This window comes from Triticum urartu, chromosome 7A (genome assembly GCF_056163025.1).
Source record: "Triticum urartu cultivar PI428250 chromosome 7A, HENAU_Tu73, whole genome shotgun sequence".
Classification (NCBI taxonomy): Eukaryota; Viridiplantae; Streptophyta; class Magnoliopsida; order Poales; family Poaceae; genus Triticum; species Triticum urartu.
Genome location: NC_141879.1, coordinates 414,567,586 through 414,589,918, shown reverse-complemented (window position 1 = coordinate 414,589,918; position 22,333 = coordinate 414,567,586).

The following is a 22,333-nucleotide window of genomic DNA, read 5'->3' as shown; positions in this document are numbered from 1 at the left end:
GTAGAAAAATGCCTAGTTTAACATGGTGCACTCTTCTTGCATGTTAAACAACTCTAAAATATGGTTTAGGGAAGAACGGTACCAAATCCATAATTTGCACATGGGGATTTTCCGGACTTGTTGTTTGTCGTTCCGGCCTCATTTAAACTTGTATAGACAGGTAGTTTTCATATGCTTCACCCCTTGCCATGTTTAATAACATTTAATATTATTGTGTGCATAACCAAGAGAGAACTATATAAGTCATGTGGTGTTTCATCAATATGCAACTCATTGCATATTGAGCTCCACTTAATTTGTAGTATTGTTTGTTGCACTTTGCTTTGCCATGCCATGCCTCTTTAAACCGGACATGCATCATACTTGGTTGTGCATCATGCCATGTTCATGTGATGGTTGTTTACTATATTGTTTGTTTTGTTTCCGGTGTTACTTCTTCTCGGTAGTTCCGGTAACGTTGCGTTTGTGAGGATCCGCTCGACTACGTCCGTGTGTCTTCTTCATGGACTCGTTCTTCTTCCTTGCGGGATCTCAGGCAAGATGACCATACCCTCGATATCACTTCTATCTTTGCTTGCTAGTTGTTCGCTCTATTGCTATGTCGCGCTACATACCACTTGTTATATCATGCCTCCCATATTGCCATGTCAAGCCTCTGACCCACCTTTTCTAGCAAACCATTGTTTGGCTATGTTACTTCTTTGCTCAACCCCTCTTGTAGCGTTGCCAGTTGCCGGTGAAGATGAAGATTGTTCCATGTTGGAACATGGATATGTTGGGATATCACAATATCTCTTATTTAATTAATGCATCTATATACTTGGTAAAGGGTGGAAGGCGCGGCCTTATGCCCGGTGTTTTGTTCCACTCTGGCCGCCCAAGTTTCCGTCATACCGGTGTTATGTTCCTTGATTTTGTGTCCCTTACACGGTTGGGTGTTATGGGAACCCCTTGATAGTTCCCTTTGAATAAAACTCCTCTAGCAAGGCCCAACCTTGGTTTTACATTTGCCTAACAACCTATCACGTTTCCCTTGGGTCGGCCAATCCAAGGGTCATCTTTATTTTAACCCCCCGGGCCAGTGCTTCTCTAAGTGTTGGTCCGAACCGGGCAGCCTGCGGGGCCACCTCGGGGCAACTTGAGTGCTGGTTTTTCTCGTAGCTTGACCTATCCTGTGTTGTCCTAAGAATGAGATATGTGAAGCTCCTATCGGGATTGTCGGCACATCAGGTGGCTTTGCTGTTCTTGTTTTACCATTGTCAAAATGTATTGTAACTGGGATTCCGAGACTGATTGGATCTTCCCGGGAGAAGGAATATCCTTCGTTGACCATGAGAGCTTGTGATGGGCTAAGTTGGGACACCCCTACAAGGTATAAACTTTCGAGAACCATGCCCGTGTTATGTGGCAGATGGGAATTTGTTAATATCCGGTTGTAGAGAACTTGACACTTGACTTAATTAAAATGCATCAACCGCGTGTGTAGCCGTGATGGTCTCTTTTCAGCGGAGTCCGGGAAGTGAACACGGTTCTTGTGTTATGCTTGAACATAAGTAGTTTCAGGATCACTTCTTGATCACTTCTAGTTCACGACCATTGCGTTGCTTCTCTTCTCGCTCTTTTTTGCGTAAGTTAGCCACCATATATGCTTAGTGATTGCTGCAGCTCCACCTCACTACCTTCTCCTACCCATAAGCTTAAATAGTCTTGATCTCGCGGGTGTGAGATTGCAGAGTCCTCGTGACTCACAGATACTTCCAAACAGTTGCAGGTGCCGATGATACCATTGCAGGTTACGCAACCCAGCTCAAATGGGATCTCGATGAAGATCTTGATCGTTTTTCGTTTCGTTTCCTGTTGATCAGTAGTGGAGCCCAGTTGGGACGATCGGGGATCTAGCATTTGGGGTTGTCTTCTTTTATTTTGGTTCCATAGCTGGACCTTTGATTGTATTTGCATGATGTATGAATTATTTATGTATTGTGTGAAGTGGCGATTGTAAGCCAACTCTTTATCCCTTTCTTATTTAGTACATGGGATGTGTGAAGATTACCCCTCTTGCGACAAGCCTACCATGCGGCTATGCCTCTAAGTCGTGCCCCGACACATGGTTGATATAGCCGCATCATGGGTGTTACACTCCAGACCATCTTGCTCTCATGGCCGTTCATGGTCTAGGGGCTGGACATCTTGGGGCCATTCCCTCCGGCGCGCGGGGGCTGCACATCTTGGGGCCATTCACTCGGGCGCCCGGGGGCTACCGCTACCTCTATGTCGCCATCGACAAATTCACCAATTCGGCAGAGGTGGAGGCTGTCCGCACTATGCCAGCCGGCTCGGCAGTCAAGTTCATCAAGGGCCTCGTGAGCCGGTTCGGGGTCCACACTCGCATCATCACCGACAACGGCTCGCAGTTCACTAGCAACCTTTTCGAAACATATTGTGCTAACCTTGGAACGCAGATATGCTACACCTCAGTGGCACACCCTAGGAGCAACGGCCAGGTCGAACGCGCCAATGTGGAGGTCCTGAGAGGCCTCAAGGCAAGAACCTTCAAGAAGAAGCTCGAGGCCTGCGGCAGCGGCTGGCTGGACGAGCTCCAGTCCGTGCTATGGTCCATCCGCACCACCGCGACCAAGCCAATAGGCGAGACTCCATTCTTCCTCGTCTATAGAGCCGAAGAGGTTCTCCCTCATGAGGTCAGGCATCACTTCGCACGGGTCTTGGCTTTTGACAAGGCACGCCAGGACGCCTCGCGGGGGATGGACCTCGTGCTGGGGGAGGAACGCCGCCATCAAGCCGCGCTCCGAGCAGCAAGGTACCAGCAGGCACTACGACGGTACCACTACCGCGACGTTCGCTCCAGGACGCTCGAGGTGCGTGATCTCATCTTGAGGCGGGTGCTCTCCAGGGATGTGCTGCATAAGCTTTCACCCATGTGGGAGGGCCCGTTCAGGATCTCCCATGACTCCAGGCCTGGCGCCGTGCGCCTGGAGACACAAGATAGGATCCCCATCTTGAACTCCTGGAACTTCCAGCATCTCCGGAAATTCTACCCATGAAGCAAGGCCCGTGCCTGTGAAGGTCTCCACCCATGACACTCTCACGTAATAATGAGTGGGGCTGTACATGCCCCGGAGTCTCCAAAGGGCCGCCCTCGGGCCTCAGGGGCTCGCCCCGGAGTCTCCGGAGTGCCGCCCTCGGGCCTCGGGGGCTCCCTCCCACGTCCTTGTGGCAGCACTTAGCTTCGCGCTGGTAAGAAGACTAGACTAGGTGCCAGACGCAGTTGTTCATTTTCTTGCTTTCTGTAGTTGGTTTGCAACTTCTTAATGGAATTTGGAGTTCTCCCATTTCTTTTGATTCATAAGTTGGATTCTCCCCTTTTATTTCTCTCGCCTTTTAGTCTTGGCTCAGGGGAGCAGCAGTTGCCCGTGGCTCCTCCTTGCACGCGGGGGCTGGGCAGGTGTGTGCGCGCCTTGGGTTCATCTGTGCCGCAAACACACTTCGCCAAAGCCCTATCACCCTAGAGCCTCGGCTTCCAGAGCTTCCTTGATCATCGCGAGGCACTCTCGAATGAGCTCATGGGCGTGAGCACACTTTAAGTCCATGCGCGCGCAACGCGGTGCGCTAACCCACAGCTAACTCACACATGGGTGATCGTGCAGGGAAGAACAAGGCACCCTGCCTAATTTTCTATCATCTCTGCAGCTCTACAACGTGTCCTGAGGCCGATGGCTCCAAAGTCGTCGGGAATGGAGCTTCACCAGATGCCAAAGGGAGCACCCTCGCGAGATGGGAAACTAAACTACCATGAGCATGCCAAGCTAAGTTACCCAAACCGCGTCTATTCAGAACACAAATAGCACGGCATAACATCAAGATAATAAGCATAGCATACTGGCATAAGTGCCGCACTGATGCGCGTCTGTCCTAAACAAACGGTTTTTAATCCCTTTCTGCGACGACATTTGGAACCGTCGCCAAGTGAGTCTGCGATAGGGTGTCCTTCCCACACGACCCAGAAATCGTCGGGGATAGGCCCTCCTAGGACCCAGGATGGGGCCGTGTGCGATGGGGCGAGGCATCGAAACGCAATCATTTCCATAGGTATGTACATCCCACACGGTAATCCGAGAAAATCATTTCCGTAGGTATGTACATCCCACATGGTGAATCCCAGAAAATCATTTCTGTTCGTGTGTATATCACACAGTCAATCCAAGGAATACGTTTCCGTTCTTATGTACATCCCACACAGTCAATCCAGGGAAAATGTTTCCATTCGGATGTACATCCCAGACGGTTTTATGTATACACTCATGTGTGAAAGGTGTAACTATCACACACGGTCTGCCTTGGTTAACTGTTTGCTTTCATTAACTACATCACACACGATTTGATGTAGAAAACTGTGTGGCATTGGGCTATCCATCACAAGCGCTTTTACTTCCAGAACCGTTTGCAAAGTTCCATGACCGTCTGTTATCTTTTTATTTTTGCCTGTAATTTATTATTCTTATTGGAAATTTTGAAATATGAAACATGCAATTCAAATTCTCAGCACAATTGTTCAACAATGAATCCATAAATAAAGTTGCTAGTACAATATGTTCAGTAATTACAGGATTAGGCAGCAATTAACTATGATGAACCACAATATTTAAAGGCAGTAAAGGTGAAGAGACAAGTGTAAATCATTTTGACTGCCGACAGTGTTGAATAAGCGGAATGCCCATAATGTGCCTTCCTGCATGCCATAGGCACGAACCACTTTTGTCCAACCCCTTGCGACGATCGCCCGCCCATCCTTTGCCGCCTTCGGGAAGACTTCTAGAGCATTATCATGGTAGCATGAATTATGTACTTTAACCTTAGTTGCCTCCACTCCGGTCATGTAGTTTGCAAGGTAATCATCAGTAAATATCTTCGGAAACCACTGAAAAGAGAGAAATATCAGATAGTGAGGTCTAATAGAGTAACTTGTTGTCAGCAGGGGGAAAAGGAAACACATTACTTACCATCCTAAAGTTCACTGTTGTCTTCGATAAAGTGTAACTAAAGAGCTTAATTCCAATCACCCGTTTCTTTCGCTTAACAATCTTTCTTAGTTTCCTCACTTGACGCTTGTTCATAAATATCTCATTGCCCTATACGCAAAAGGGATCGAAGTGTGGATCAGTACTGCTCATATATGTACCTACAAGCAACCAGTAAATGTTAGAAGGTACACCCAGAGTGCACAAATGATGTAAAATACAACTACCTATGTTCCTAAGTACAAGTTTTTTCTTGAGATTTCAATGTGAACTACATACGGATGTATGTAGAATTATAGATGTAGTTTAGATTAGAATCTAGATTCACTCATTTTGCTCCTTATGTAGTCTATATTGGAATCTCTAAGAATACTTTTATTTAGGAATAGATGGTGTATAAGACATGGGATGCAGCTAACCCCGACGACAAACAACGGCATCGCCCATTGTAGCCCTGTGTAAGTACATGGAAAGCTAATCTTAACTACAACAGGGTTAAGATCCACTAAAAATAGCAAATGGTAATAAAACGGAAGCATCTGTAGTGATATCTTCATTTCGAAAGAGTAGCACGGTAGCAAAGGGATGGATTAAAAAATGGATACAACTGTTGATTGCAACAGTCTTAACAACATCCTAATTCATGTTTTGTAAGTTTGTAGCCATTGAAATACAACTCTTTAAAAATGGTACAACTGTTAATTGCAACAGGCTTAATGGCCATTGAAATCGGTATTGATAAAAATGCAATTGGCAAAGTTAAACATCACAGGACAGGTGCTGCCAGAGCAGAAAATGGCCTAGTTGTCTATAAAAAGGTAGCGAAAATAGCTCAAACGTGTTAGGAATGTTTACTACAACATGCTTAATACATCAACAGCACAAAACATATCCATTAATTGCAACTGGTATTGGTAAGATTGAACTGGTGGGTACATACTTGGTAAGTCCTGAGAGGTAGTTCCTGGGGCACTTCATCTTGGCCAGTGCCCACCCAAAGTCAGCGGCGGCGGAGGCGAGCTATTCCTCCGGCTCGAAGCATGGATCAATGCCACTGACATGTGTACCTACAGGCAACCAATAAATGGTAGAAGTTAAACTACAATTGCACAAATGACGTGAAATACTATAAGACATGGGATGCAGCTAACCTTGACGACAAACAACAACATCGGCCGTTATGACCCTGCGTAAGTACAAGGACACGCATGTTAAGTAAAACAGGGTTAGCATCCACCAAAAATAGCAAATGGGCAGCATCTCTAGTGATATCCTGAGTCATGTATTGTAAGTTTGTTGCTGGTATTGGTGTAATTGAGCTGGACATGGTAATATTTGAACATCACATAGTGTGTAGTACTGAAATAAACAAGGCACGAACATGCTTAATACATCAACCGTACAAATCATAGCCGTTGCAAGTGGTATTGGTTAGATTTAGCTGGTCAGATCTTACTTGTTAAGTCCTGGGGGGTAGTCGCTGGGGGACTTCATCTGGGCCAGAGCCTGCACCATGTTGGTGGCGGTGGCGGAGGCGAGGTGTTCCTCTGGGTCAACACGCACAACGGCCATTGCGCCATGGACCGCAATCAGCTGCTGGCGGGGGGGGGGGGGGAGGGGATTTGGAGGCATGAGGATGTTTCGCAGGCGCCATTTAAGCATTCAGGCCGGGGATGTGATAGAGATCGGTGGGTGACCTGACTGGATCCGAGCAGAACGTAGATGTGGTTGAAGCTGTGGTTGCGGCGGCGGCGGTTTGAGATGCCGGTAGGGGGTGGGGCGAGGGAGGGGGATACTAAGGGGAAGGGGATGTGGCTGGAGGAATAAATTATGAAATCACATGCCTAATGAAAATTTTGGTGCGAAACTTGAAACTTGGGTGGGGGAAACACACAACGCAGACGAAGCGCGTAAAATACTCGTGTGCGGGAAAAAAGAAAGTTGGCAGATCCCGTCTCCAAAAAATGTACACGTGTACTTGATTTTTTTCAGTTAATGGTACGCCTGGTTTACTAGGAAATATCGCATAGGTAACTGACTTATGGGTCATTAATGTCAAAAAACGCAGACGGGTATGACATAGAAACCGTGTGTTTTGTGATCTTCTAATGATTGACGCAAAAAATTGCACACGGGCACACATGCTAATCAACGCTCAAAGCCCTCAAAGGATGTTCTTACCGACATTGTACGTTAATACTACAAACTTAAAGTACTACTGGTAATTTTCTCTCATACTACAAACTTAAACTACTTCTCACATGCTGCCATCAGGGCATGTTGGCCAGACGCCGGCATTCTCCTTCTCGGCCTTGTAGGCGGTAGCCCACCGTGCTTCGATCTCCGCCAAGCTCTCCTCAGCACGATGTGCAGCCTCATTTTTCTTGCAGTGGCGGGACTCTCTTTTCTTGACTTCTTTATGCCTTTTCCACTCCATCTATGCGGCTTTGGCTGCCTCTAGATCGACCACCCATTCGGCCATGGCAGCCTCAAAGTCCGTCCATGTAACTATCTGGCCGCCGGCGGTGATGAACTCGGCACGGCGAGATGCCATCGCTTCCTTACCATGTGTGCGGTCGCGAGCGGTGAGGAACACGATGCCATCGCTTCCTTACCAGTTACTGTGCGCCGCAGTGCCATGTACGACGCCTGGAGAGAGCTTTGGACAGAGGGGCCGGGTAGCTATACAGTGCGGTGGTATTCAAGAGCTCAACGAGAAACGACAACAGAAATTTTGCTTCCCTTACAATTTTTCTCGTTCATTATCGCACCCGGTTCATCTCCATCGCTTCCGGAAACAGTGTGTGCTGAGCCTATTGTGTGTTGCTTATGATTGGCCAGAACCCCAGCCACGCGGATCACGCGTGTGCACCGTTGGATCCGCCACGATCGAACGACAATCCAAGTCCCTCACATCACACCCGTGCACCTATAGCTGGATTGGATTTATATGCGCTAAATGCTTAGAAAATGCACATAATCCCCTAAATATGGTAAATGAGCCCAGCAAAATGCCAAATTTGAACACGGTGATTTGCAGGGTGTATGTTCGTCGTAGGAAAAACTCCAGGGCAAAGAATGAAAAAAATTTGGATTCCCTTTCAATCTTGAGGATTTCCCTCTCGAAAGCATGGAACTTCCTCGATGATGGTTCGATTTATGATGGGCATGCATGATGACATAAGCCAAACCATCTCAAATTTTTACCAGGGCATGGTGAGGTCATACCATGGCATCATGCCAGGCATCATGTTTTTTAAGTATTTATTTCATATTTTCTATAGTTGAAAACCCAACAAACAAACATTTGTGGTTGACTATTGACACACTTTTCATCGAATAATATGTCCATTCCTTGTAAAAGGCATGAGAATTTACTAAATGGCACGAGCATGGTTTTCTAGGCCATTCTTGTGGACCCTTTCATGCATCGATTGTTTGAACTTGAATTATGCGCATTAAGGCCTAGGAAATGCACATAATCCCCTAAATATGGCAAATGAACCCAGAAAAAGTGCCAAATTTGAACACGGTGATTTGTAGGTTGTATGTTCATCCTAGAAAAAAATCATGGACAAAGGACAAAGGAAATTTGGACCCCCTTCAATCTTGGTGATTTCCCCCTTGAAACCATGAAACTTCCTCGGTGATGGTTCGATTTATGAAAGGCGATGATACGTCTTCAATGTATCTATAATTTATGAAGTATTCATGCTATTATATTATCCATCTTAGATGTTTTATATGCATTTATATGCTATTTTATATGATTTTTGGGACTAACCTATTAACCTAGAGCCTAGTGCCAGTTTCTGTTTTCCCCTTGTTTTTGAGTATTGCAGAAAAGGAATACCAGACGGAGTCCAATTGACGTGCCAATTTTTGATGATTTTTTATGGACCAAAAGAAGCCCCCGGAGTAAAAGAGTTGGGCCAGAAGAGTCCCGAGCTGTCCACAACGGTGGGGGGCACGCCCCAACCCCCTAGGCATGGGCCCCTATCTCGTGGACGACTCCTAGACCCCCCTCACATGAAACGGACGCCAAAATTCCTATAAATATAGAAACCCCCAGAAAATAAACTAGATCGGAAGTTCCGCCGCCGCAAGCCTCTGTAGCCACGAGAAATCAATCTAGGACCTCTCTGGCACCCTGTCGGTGAGGGCCATCATCTCCGGAGGGCATGGAGGAGGATCCCGGAGGGGCCATCATCACCATGAAGGCCAAGGACCAGAGGGGGAACCTCTCCCCATCCAGGGGGAGGCCATGGATGAGGAAGCACAAGGGGGAGAACCTCTCCTCCTCTCTCTCGGTGGCGCCAGAGTGCCATCGGGAGGGGAATCATCGCCGCGGTGATCGTCTTCATCAACATCACCATCATCATCACCATCCTCATCACTTTTACACGGTCCACTCTCCCACACCCTGCTGTAATCCCTACTTGAACATAGTGTTTTATGCCACATATTATGATCCAATGATGTGTTGCCATCCTATGATGTTTTGAGTAGATATCCTTTGTCTTTGGGTTGATTGATGATCTAGATTGGTACGTGTTGTATGTTTTATTTTGGTGCTATGCTATTGTGCCCTCCGTGTCGCGCAAGCCTGAGGGATTCCCACTGTAGGGTGTTGCAATACGTTCATGATTCGCTTATAGTGGGTTGCTTGAGTGACAGAAGCATAAACCCAAGTAAGGGGGTTGTTGCGTATGGGATAAAGGGGACTTGATGCTTTAATGCTATGGTTGGATTTTACCTTAATGATCTTTAGTAGTTGCAGATGCTTGCTAGAGTTCCAATCATAAGTGCATACTTGTTTTTCCTTCCTATGCTAGTTGATTCTTGTTCCTATAAATTATGTGCTCACAAAATCCCTAGGCATAGGAAGCGGGTTAGGTTTAGATGTGCTAGTCATATTCTTCATGATTCTCTCTTTATGTTTCAATTCTTATCTTTTATGTGAGCATCATTGAAATCATCATGCCTATCTAAAAGGCATTAAACAAAAGCGATTGTTGCGAGACAACGCAATATTTACCCTTACTGTTTTTGTGTGTTCTCATGATTAAGCTATTGTATTAATCATGTATTATAGCTTTTGTTTCAATAAAGTGCCAAGTAATACCTTTGGGAAGACTTGGGTGAAAGTTAACGTGATCTTGTTGTAAAAAACAGAAACTTTGCTCTCACGAGATTAGCTGTCATTTTTTACAGAAGAGGGCAATTGAGTTGATTCTTTTTTCAGAATATTAACAGACAAATTCCTCATGTCCACCAATTTATTTCATAATTTTTGAGTAGCAGAAGTAAGGTTGGTGTTCATATCATTACGGACTGTTCAATTTCTAACATATTCTGTTTTCATTGCATAGTTTGCTTGTTTTCTAGTTTCTATGGCTTATATTTCTCAATATAAATTGTAGAAATGATATGGTATAGTAGGAATTGTGTGATAGCAGTTATGAACCTTGTATTTGACAATACCAAAGTGAATGGTTTACTCTTTATCATAATAACCTATCTCACGAAGTTCCATTAAGTTTTGTGTGATTGAAGTTTTCAAGCTTTGGGTGAGATATCGATATGAGGAGAATAAGGAGTTGAAAGACCCTAAGCTTGGGGATGCCCAAGGTACCCCAAGGTAATATTCAAGGAAGACTAAAGCACCTAAGCTTGGGGATGCCCCAAAAGGCATCCCCTCTTTCGTCTTCAAAACTATCGGTATACCTTACTCGGAGCTATATTTTTATTCGTCACATGATATGTGTCTTGCTTGGAGCGTATTTTCAATTTTACTTGCTGTTTGAATGAAATCATTGGATCAGAAATCTTGAATGAAGAAGAATCCTCTGATGGCTATTTAATTATTTGACTACTCAGTATTCTTCACTTATATCTTTTTGGAGTAGTTTATCATATACTCACGTGTTTCACATATATCCTATGAGTAAAAGGTTGAATGAATTGAATATCATAAATTTGAATTTATATACGTTTCATATGCTTACAACATGGGGAGTAATGACTTCACACATAATAAGTATAGGTAGTAAACTTATTGGAAGTTAGCAAAAAAAAATTGGTCACTTGAACAATTCATGAAAGAATATTGAAGGAAGAGAGATTTCACATATAAGTATACTATCTTGGACATCTTTTGTAATTGTGAGCACTCATTAAAATATGACATGCTAAAAAGTTGATGTTGTACAAGGAAGACAACTTTATGGGTTATGTTTTCCTATATTCGAAACATTATATTGTCTTGGACCATCCAACATGTTGAGCTTGCCTTTTCCCCACATGCCAGCCAAATTCTTTGCACCAAGTAGAGATACTACTTGTGCTTTCGAATATCCTTAAACCCAGTTTTGCCATGAGAGTCCACCATATCTACCTATGGACTAAGTAAGATCCTTCAAGTAAGTTGTCATTGTTGCAAGCAATAAAAATTGCTCTCTAAATATGTATGATCTATTAATGTGGAGAAAATAAGCTTTATACGATCTTGTGATGTGGAAGAAATAAAAGCGACGGACTGCATAATAAAGGTCCATACACAAGTGGCAATATAAAGTGACATTCTTTTGCATTAAGATTTTGTGCATCCAACCATAAAAGCGCATGACAACCTCTGCTTCCCTCTGTGAAGGGCCTATCTTTTACTTTTATCTTCTACCCTTATACAAGAGTCATGGTGGTCATCACCTTTCCTTTTTACACTTTTTCCTTTGGCAAGCACTTTGTGTTGGATCGATCCGGATATATATATCCACTTGGATGTAGGTTCTCATAAATTATTATTGTTGACATTACCCTTGAGGTAAAAATGTTGGGAGGCGAAACTATAAGCCCCTATCTTTCTCTGTGTCCGATTAAAACTTTGAACCCATAAATATCACATGAGTGTTAGCAATTGTGAAAGATTAAATGATAGTTGAGTATGTGGAGTTTGCTGAATCAAAGCTCTTACATAGACCCTTCCTGAAAATAAGATGAATTGCAATTGTTTGATGACTAAGAGCACGGTTTGTTAGTTTTCAAGAAAGTTTATGATCTATACTTTAACATGTGAATAGCTTGTTACTTCATCATGCGAAGTTTCATGAGTTGAGCTACTGTTATGATATATAATGATGCTAGAAAAAGTGATCGGAACTATCATTTATGAAACTTATGCACTTGCTAGCATTCACACTTCATAAATTATTTCTTTTATCATTTACCTACTCGAGGACGAGCAGCAATTAAGCTTGGGGATGCTGATACGTCTCCAACGTATCTATAATTTATGAAGTATTCATGCTATTATATTATCCATCTTAGATGTTTTATATGCATTTATATGCTATTTTATATGATTTTTGGGACTAACCTATTAACCTAGAGCCCAGTGCCAGTTTCTGTTTTCCCCTTGTTTTTGAGTATTGCAGAAAAGGAATACCAGACGGAGTCCAATTGACGTGCCAATTTTTGATGATTTTTTATGGACCAAAAGAAGCCCCCGGAGTAAAAGAGTTGGGCCAGAAGAGTCCCGAGCTGTCCACAACGGTGGGGGGCACGCCCCAACCCCCTAGGCATGGGCCCCTATCTCGTGGACGACTCCTAGACCCCCCTCACATGAAACGGACGCCAAAATTCCTATAAATATAGAAACCCCCAGAAAATAAACTAGATCGGAAGTTCCGCCGCCGCAAGCCTCTGTAGCCACGAGAAATCAATCTAGGACCTCTCTGGCACCCTGTCGGTGAGGGCCATCATCTCCGGAGGGCATGGAGGAGGATCCCGGAGGGGCCATCATCACCATGAAGGCCAAGGACCAGAGGGGGAACCTCTCCCCATCCAGGGGGAGGCCATGGAGGAGGAAGCACAAGGGGGAGAACCTCTCCTCCTCTCTCTCGGTGGCGCCGAAGTGCCATGGGGGGGAATCATCGCCGCGGTGATCGTCTTCATCAACATCCCCATCCTAATCTCTTTTATGTGGTCCACTCTCCCACACCCCGCTGTAATCCCTACTTGAACATAATGCTTTATGCCACATATTATGATCCAATGATGTGTTGCCATCCTATGTTGTTTTGAGTAGATATCCTTTGTCTTTGGGTTGATTGATGATCTAGATTGGTATGAGTTGTATGTTTTATTTTGGTGCTGTGCTATTGTGCCCTCCGTGTCGTGCAAGCATGAGGGATTCCCGCTATAGGGTGTTGCAATACGTTCATGATTCGCTTATAGTGGGTTGCTTGAGTGACAGAAGCATAAACCCGAGTAAGGGGGTTGTTGCATATGGCATAAAGGGGACTTGATGCTTTAATGCCATGGTTGGGTTTTACTTAATGATCTTTAGTAGTTGTGGATGCTTGCTAGAGTTCCAATCATAAGTGCATATGATCCAAGAAGAGAAAATATGTTAGCTTATGCCTCTCCATCATATGAAATTGCAATGACGACTATCAGTGTTGTTAATAATTGCCTAGGACAATTCAGCACACCGATCCATCATTATTCCACACTCGCTATTTATAATATTTAGTAATATATTCTAACATTATGATAACATCACCTACTTTCACATTTTAGCTCCTCGATACCATGCAAAGTTATCCTCTTCATACTCACAACGTAGTTTTATTTCTCGTTTCTAGTTGGAAGCAAACGTCCGGTGTACGTAGAGTCGTATCAGTGGCAGGTAGGGCTTGAGAGAATATTGATCTTACCTTTAGCTCCTTGTGGGTTTGACACTCCATACTTATCACTTCCACCATTGGGAATTGCTACGATGATTCCCTACACTTGGGGATTATCAGGCGCGCATCACGACATAAGGAAAACATTCTCCAATTTTTACCAGGGCATGGTGAGGCCATACCATGGCACCACGCCAGGCGTCATGTTTTCCATCAATGTGTTTCATTTTTTGTATAGTTGTTAACCGAATAAACGATGCGTTTATGGTTGACTATTGCCACACATTTCCTTGCAATATCAGTCCATTCCTTGTAAGGCATGAAAATGTACTAAATAACACGAGCATGGTTTTCCAGACCGTTCTTGTGAAACTTTTCATGTACCTATTGTTCGAAATTGAATTATGTCCATTAATGCCTAGAAAATGCACATAATCCCCTAAATATGATAAATGAGCCGGGGAAAATGTAAAATTTGAACATGTTGCATTTGAGGCAGTATGTTGATCGTTGGAAAAAAACTGAATGACAAACTAGGACAGAAATTTGGATTCCCCTTCAATCTTGGGGATTTTCCCTCTCGAAAGCATGGAACTTCCTCGGCGATGGTTCGATTTATGAAGGGCATGCATGACGACATAAGCCAATACTTCTCAAACTTTTACCAGGGCATGGTGAGGTCATACCATGGCACCATGACAGGTGTCATGTTTTGTAAGCATTTATTTGATTTTTTCTATAGTTGAAAACCCAACAAACAAACGTTTGTGGTTGACTATTGCCACACATTTCAACGAAATATCTATCCATTATTCCTTGTAAAAGGCATCGGAATTTACTAAATGGCACAAGCATGGTTTTCTCGGCCGTTCTTGTGGACCCTTTAATGCATCGATTGTTTGAACTTGAATTATGCGCATTAATGCCTAGGAAATGCACATAATCCCCTAAATATGGCAAATGAACCCGGAAAAGTGCCAAATTTGAACACGGTGATTTGCAAGTTGTATGTTGTATGTTCATTGTAGACAAAAACTCATGGACAAAGGACAAAGGACAAAGGAAATTTGGACCCCCCTTCAATCTTGGTGATTTCCCCCTTGAAACCACGAAACTTCCTCGGTGATGGTTCGATTTATGAAAGGCACGCATCACGACATAAGGAAAACATTCTCCAATTTTTACCAGGGCATGGTGAGGCCACACCATAGCACCACACGCCAGGCGTCATGTTTTCCATCCATGTGTTTCATTTTTTGTATAGTTGTTAACCGAGTAAACGACGCGTTTATGGTTGACTATTGCCACACATTTCCTTGAAATATATGCCCATTCCTTATAAAAGGCATGAGAATGTACTAACTAACACGAGCATGGTTTTCCAGACCATTCTTGTGCACCTTTTCATGCACCGATTGTTCGAATTTGAATTATGTCCATTAGTGCCTAGAAAATGCACATAATCCCCTAAATATGGTAAATGAGCCCGAGAAAATGTCAAATTTGAACGTGTTGCATTTGAGGCAGTATGTTGATCGTTGGAAAAAAATAGAATGACAAACTAGGACGGAAATTTGGATCCCCCTTTAATCTTGGGGATTTTCCCTCTCGAAAGCATGGAACTTCCTCGGTGATGGTTCGATTTATGAAGGGCGTGCATGACGACATAAGCTAAACCTTCTCAAATTTTTACCAGGGCATGGTGAGGTCATACCATGCCACCATGACACGCGTCATGTTTTGTAAGCATTTATTTGATTTTTTCTATAGTTGAAAACCCAACAAACAAACATTTGTGGTCGACTATTGCCACACATTTCAATGAAATATCTATCCATTATTCCTTGTAAAAGGCATGAGAATTTACTAAATGGCATGAGCATGGTTTTCCAGGCCGTTCTTGTGGACCCTTTCATGCACCAATTGTTTGAACTTGAATTATGTGCATTAATGCCTAAGAAATGCACATAATCCCCTAAATATGGCAAATGAACTCGGAAAAGTGCCAAATTTGAACACAATGATTTGCAGGTTTATGTTCATCATAGAAAAAAACTCGTGGACAAAGGACAAAGGAAATTTGGATCCCCCTTCAATCTTGGTGATTTCCCCCTAGAAACCATGAAACTTCCACGGTGATGGTTCGTTTTATGAAAGACGTGCATGAAGATATTTTTACCAGGGCACGGTGAGGTCATACCATGGCACCACACCAGGCGTCATGTGTTTTCCAAGCATGTATCTCATTTTTGTATAGTTGTTAACCCAGTAAACGACGCGTTTCTGGTTGACTATTGCCACACATTTCCTTGAAATATCTGCCCATTCCTTGTAAAATGCATGAGAATGTACAAAATAGCACGAGCATGGTTTCCAGACCGTTCTTATGCACCCTTTCATGCACTGATTGTTTGAATTTGAATTACGTGCATTAATGCCTACAAAATGCACATAATCCCCTAAATATTGTAAATGAACCCGGAAAAGTGTCAAATTTGTACACGATGATTAGCATGGTTTATGTTCATCCTAAAAAAAAACTCATGGATGAAGGACAAAGGAAATTTGAATTCCCATTCAATCTCGGTGATTTACTATCACACACGATTCATCTCCATCGCCTCTGCGAACCGTGCGTGTTCACTCACACATGCAAAAGGAAAAGAAAACCCTCGCCCACTTCATCCCCACTCACTCGCCAGGGAATCCTCCACGACTCTGCACCCTAAGCTTGACGGCTGTTGGCAGCGGGCGTAGGTCACGCTCCAAACGGCACCGGATTTTGCCTCCACCACTTTCCGCCACCTATCTGCACCAACATTCTAGACTCTGGTCGACTGGGGTTTTCCGCGAGATTGGGCCGGGGATTTTTCTCATGGAGAAGGTAATCAACTTAATTAGCGAAATATTCACTCATCTCTTATCGCAGTCCGTCCGTCGTTGTTAATCAACCAATGAAAATCGCCGTGGAATCATTTTTGTTCTAGCTGATTCGTGGGTGTTCATTCATGTGTCCACACTGTGAGCACAAATTGGGCAACTGTGGTCGAGGCCAGTCAGAAACAAAGTTCTATCTCACCATTCTGGATGACTTTAGGGAGCGCTCGGTATGTTCAATCTCAACCTACCACGGTCGGCATGGCCTAAATTTGTGAACATATACCGTCTGTTGCTACATTATCTATATATTTGCATCAAATATTTGTTACATTATCTATTTTTAATTCTATATTTTTGTACTTTGCTTTGATCTCTCTCTATATATATGGATAAGTTCTATCAGTCACTCCCATATTTGCATCTTGCTCTGTTATTTCAATATATCTAATTTACGATCTTAATTTTCATTTCAAGCAGTACATCCCTTGCTTTGCAAGAATAGGAGTAGTAGGAAATCTTGGGCTTTACTTTGCTGATGACTCCCAGGATGTCATATTGACAACACATCATGGATTTACAATGATGGTTAGCGTAAAACTTGATAAAGATGGTCACTCCTATTTTAATGCGGACCTTCGGAGAAAAATGTCTAAGTTTTATGAACTAAAAGCTGGCAATAAAATTCTAGTGCGTGCACCACAGTCTCGTCTAATTAACATGGATGTTTACTTCCCCAACGTCATCAGCCAATTAAATTCTGATTGAGGTTAGTGTCCTTTCAACTTTCTCCTTGCTGTCATATTACTATTTAAGCAACCAATTGATCAATATTTAAGCAACCAATTGTGATAATATATTCTGACTCCGTTCCTACGCAGTAACAAATTCTATTTACCAATTTATGCGCACTAAATATTCTTCTGCCATGTTCTGAATAAATAATACCTTCCACCTTTTAAGCAGGATATGTTGGATGCATAGTGAACGATCTGTATGTTACTAAGCGTACCAAATTTCACTTGAAGGACTTGAAGCATGTCATAAACTTTGTTGATAATCAGATAGGGATAGCACAGCGTATGAACGCTGGATTTTGGATGGGATTAATTAGACCTATGGTGCACACACTGAACAAGACCAATTGTGTGCACAAAACGCTGGTAAAAAGTCTTATTCTAATGTTGATGCTCATAAACTATATATATCTTCAACGATATGTTACAATTGTTTTTATTCTACAAGTCAGCAGAAATTGCCCCCTGTAGCAGTTCCTGGATCGATTTCCCGGTGTGGTCGAATTACACTTGTGCCTGCTAATAATGCCAAAGTGATTGCAAGGTACTGCATTTCCCGCAAAAATGGAACCATTCAAATTAACAAGTTCTCACTTCTCGTGGCAATGCATCCATATTGGAAAATTGGAGAAACTGTTCTACTCATGATCTACCAAGGCACAGGAGGGCTCTTCCTTTTCATTGAAGAGATGTCGAGTCGCCGTGATCAAGCTGCTTCCAGTGGATAGTTGTGGTTGTTGGCCCTCAGCCTCTTAAATTGTGTTAGCTGTTACTATATATGTTAAGTATGTAGATATGGACCATATGGTTGTTGGCCCTTAGCCTCTTAAAATGTCATAATTGTTACTATGTTAAGTATGTAGATATGGACCATATGGTTGTCAAAACAGTGTTACGAAGATCCTCCTTTTGTAGAATAGTGTAACCACTATATATATGTTACTCAAATGCTGTTACCCAAGTTCATAAATTTTCATGGAAAATATTAGTATCGTACACAGTTCATTGAGTTTAAGCGTGTGCCCGATGACTAGAAGGCATTTGCAAATTAACTGTCGTGTGCGTATCACACACATGTTAACATAAGGAAATGTATGTGTAACATACTAGTCATCGCACACAAGTACTCGCAGACGCATCGTGTGCGATACTCCGCCACCGCAAGCAACTAGTTTGCATTTTTCAAAGTTTTTTGTACACACAGAATCGCACACGAAGTAACTGCATTGACCGTCTGTGTTGTAATTTCACATCGCAAATAGTTCATCCGAGTCGGCTGTTTGCCACGTATGACACACATCTTGTTTACACGACTCGTTTGTGTTCTTTTGACTCATTGCAAACAGTTCATCCATGTGAACTGTATGCCGCATATCACACACATCTTGTTAAGTTGAATTATTTCTGTTGTGTTCCCTAATGGAAAACAGTTCGTCCGAGTTAACTGTATGCCTTATATCGCACATACATTGATATGGCTGCCCATTTCTGTTGTTCTACCTCATAGCAAATAGTTCGAATGGATTAACCGTGTGTCCTGCATTGCACACACATTTTTATGGCTGCCCGTTTCTGTTGTTCTGCCTCATCGCAGACAATTTGAATGGATTAACCGTGTGTCCTGCATCGCACACGCAAATAAAATCTAAACCGTGTTTGATGCATCCTCAATCGCAAATGTTTTGCACCTTTTTGAGGGTTCTTTAATACCATCGTTTGCGATTATTGCATCGCACATAGTTTCGGCAAAGGGTCTCCGATTGTAGTGTCGCATTAGTAGTATCTAGCAGTAGTGGCAGTTCATTACACACCCCAGCGGGGCCATCTACTTTTTTCAAAATGCAGGAAAAATGAAAGGTTAAACAAAAGTGGCCCGCACGGCCGCAATAGCTCCCGATCCAGGCTCCGGCCGCTGCGTGCTCAGCCGGAGTCCTCCTGCTTCACCGGAGCATGACGGCGGGGCGGCCCGTCGCCTTCCCCGATCCAAGCCCGGCTGCGGGGTAGCTGATCATAGCCGCCGCTGCTGGTGCTCTCGCCGGAGGAGGAGCCACTGCCACTGGGGGAGGCCTGGCCATCACCAAGGGCGAGCTCACCCTCGTCGTCATCGCGACCTTCATCAAGGCCAAGCTCATCGTCGTTGCTGCCATCCTCGGGGCAGCACCCCGTGCGACGGCCGCCCACCCAGAACACCCTCACGTAAAGGGTTGCGACACTGTCGTACCTGAAGTGGAGGGTGCACCTCCCGCTCAGGCCGCGTGCGTGAGCAAACGCCTTCCAGCCGCGAGCCAAGGATACGTTACCGGCGGCGGTAACGTCGACCCCAACCCATGAAGCCTTGCTGCAGCAGCTGTCGCCCTGCAGCTAGAGCCCGTCAAGCCCCGCGGCCGGCAGCTCACCCGCGAAGAAGTGAGGGAGCGGGATCTAGGTGCTAGTCGGCCTCTCTGACCACATGATGAACTCCCGGAGCACCTCCGCCGAGTGGAAGTGCAGCCGAGGAGGCCGGGAAACCATGGCGCGCCTCCCCTCGTCATAGGGGCTACCTCGCCCTTGGCGCCTTCCACCGCGAGAAGAAGCATCGCCACGGCCGCCCAAGGCAACGCCGGCCCCTAAAGGAGTGCGCCTGCGCTCCCAAGGGGCCACCGCAGGGGTCGCAACGTACTTGCGGGGGCGGCGTCGCCGTCTCTTTGGAGTCAGCGAGCTGGGTCCCTCCTTGGGGGCCTTCCCCTTCTCGGTGGCGGAGAACTTCCTCGTCGACGCCATGGGAGCTACAGCAAGACGACGAGGCAGAGAGGAGGAAGAAGGAGTTGGTGGCGAGAAGATGCAGATGAGCAAGGGGGGCTCCACCCCTCTCCTCATTTATAGCCGGAGGGAGTCTAACCGCTGGCCTCCACGATCGCACGCAATGATGATTTTCTCTACATGCAATAGGGTCTCATCAAGTCTAATGGTTGCCAAGGCAGCATGGGGAAGCGGGGATGCCCACGCCCCATCAATCGCCACGGGTCGACCAAGGCCGTAGGTGGTTAGGGCTCACGGCGCTCCACGCTTGCCTTTGGCTTCGCCTCGAACCCAAGTTCAAGCATGCCTTGGGCCCGGGGGCTACTGTCTGTGTTCTGGGAACGGGTGTACCCAGACATGCCTGCCTGCGGCCGCCGCCGTGGCTCCATCGGTGGCCTAGTACGGCCCAGCTTCAACATCAACAACTCAAGACCCTCGCGAGGGGCCAAGCCTCGTGAGGAGGATGACACCAAGGCCTCCTTGTTGGGCGGCCTCCCCAGGCTGGCTCACGAGGAGCGGAGATATCTATGCAAGGTTCACCTCGTGAGGTTCAGATGACGTGAGCCATGACGACCAAGGGCAGGCGGGCGCCAGCGGGCGAAGTGTACCAGTTTCCTCTTTGGTGCTAAGTGAAGGAAATATGCCCTAGAGGCAATAATAAAGTTGTTATTTATATTTCCTTATATCATGATAAATATTTATTATTCATGCTAGAATTGTATTAACTGGAAACTTAGTACATGTGTGAATACATAGACAAAAAGAGTGTCACTAGTTTGCCTCTACTTGACTAGCATGTTCAATCAATGATGGTTATGTTTCCTAACCATATACATGAGTTGTCATTTGATAAACGGGATCACATCATTAGAGAATGATGTGATTGACTTGACCCATCCATTAGCTTAGCACGATGATCGTTTAGTCTGTTGCTATTGCTTTCTCCATAACTTATACATGTTCCTATGACTATGAGATCATGCAATTCCCGAATACCGGAAGAACACTTTGTGTTCTACCAAACGTCACAACGTAACTGGGTGATTATAAAGGTGCTCTACAGGTGTCTCCGATGGTGTTTGTTGAGTTGGCATAGATCGAGATTAGGATGTTTCACTCCGATTGTCGGAGAAATATCTCTGGGCCCTCTCGGTAATGCACATCAATATAATCCTTGCAAGAAATGTAGTTAATGAGTTAGTTACAGGATGTAGCATTACGGAACGAGTAAAGAGACTTGCCGGTAACAAGATTGAACTAGGTATTGAGATACCGATGATCGAATCTCGGGCAAGTAACATAATGATGACGGAGGGAACAACACATGATGTTATGCTGTTTGACCGATAAAGATCTTCGTAGAATATGTAGGAACCAATATGAGCATCCAGGTTCCGCTATTGGTTATTGACCGGAGACGTGTCTCGGTCTTGTCTACATAGTTCTCGAACCCGTAGGGTCCGCACGTTTAACGTTCAGTGATGATCGGTATTATGAGTTTATGTGTTTTGGTGAACCGAAGGTTGTTTGGAGTCCCGGATGTGATCACGGGCATGACGAGGAGTCTCGAAATGGTCGAGACATAAAGATCGATATATTGGAAGCCTATGTTTGGACATCAAAAAGGTTCTGAGTGAGTTCGGACATATACCGGAGTTCCGGGGGGTCATCGGAACCCCCCGGGGAGTATATGGGCCCTAATGGGATTTCGTGGAGAGAGAGAGAGAGGCAGCCAGGGCAGGCCGCGCCCCCCCTCCCCTCTGGTCCGAATTGGACTCGGAAGGGGGGCGGCGCCCCCCTTTCCTTCCTCCCTCTCTCCCCCTTCCTTCTCTCCTAGTCCAACTAGGGAAAGGGGGGAATCCTACTCCCGAAGGGAGTAGGACTCTTCCAGGGCGCACCATAGAGGGCCAGCCCTCCCCCTCCACCACTCCTTTATATACGGGGGAGGTGGCACCCTGTAACACCCTCGATGCGACTATAGCTCCCACGTGTCGAGGCTCGACTTAGAGACATAATCGCATTGAAGGCATATGTCGCAAGTTAGGCAATCTTCACAATCCCATGTAATGTAATAATAAAAGGGGAGATAACATAGTTGGCTTACACTCGCCACGTCAATCAAGAACATAAATAACATTACATCATGCAAACACTCATG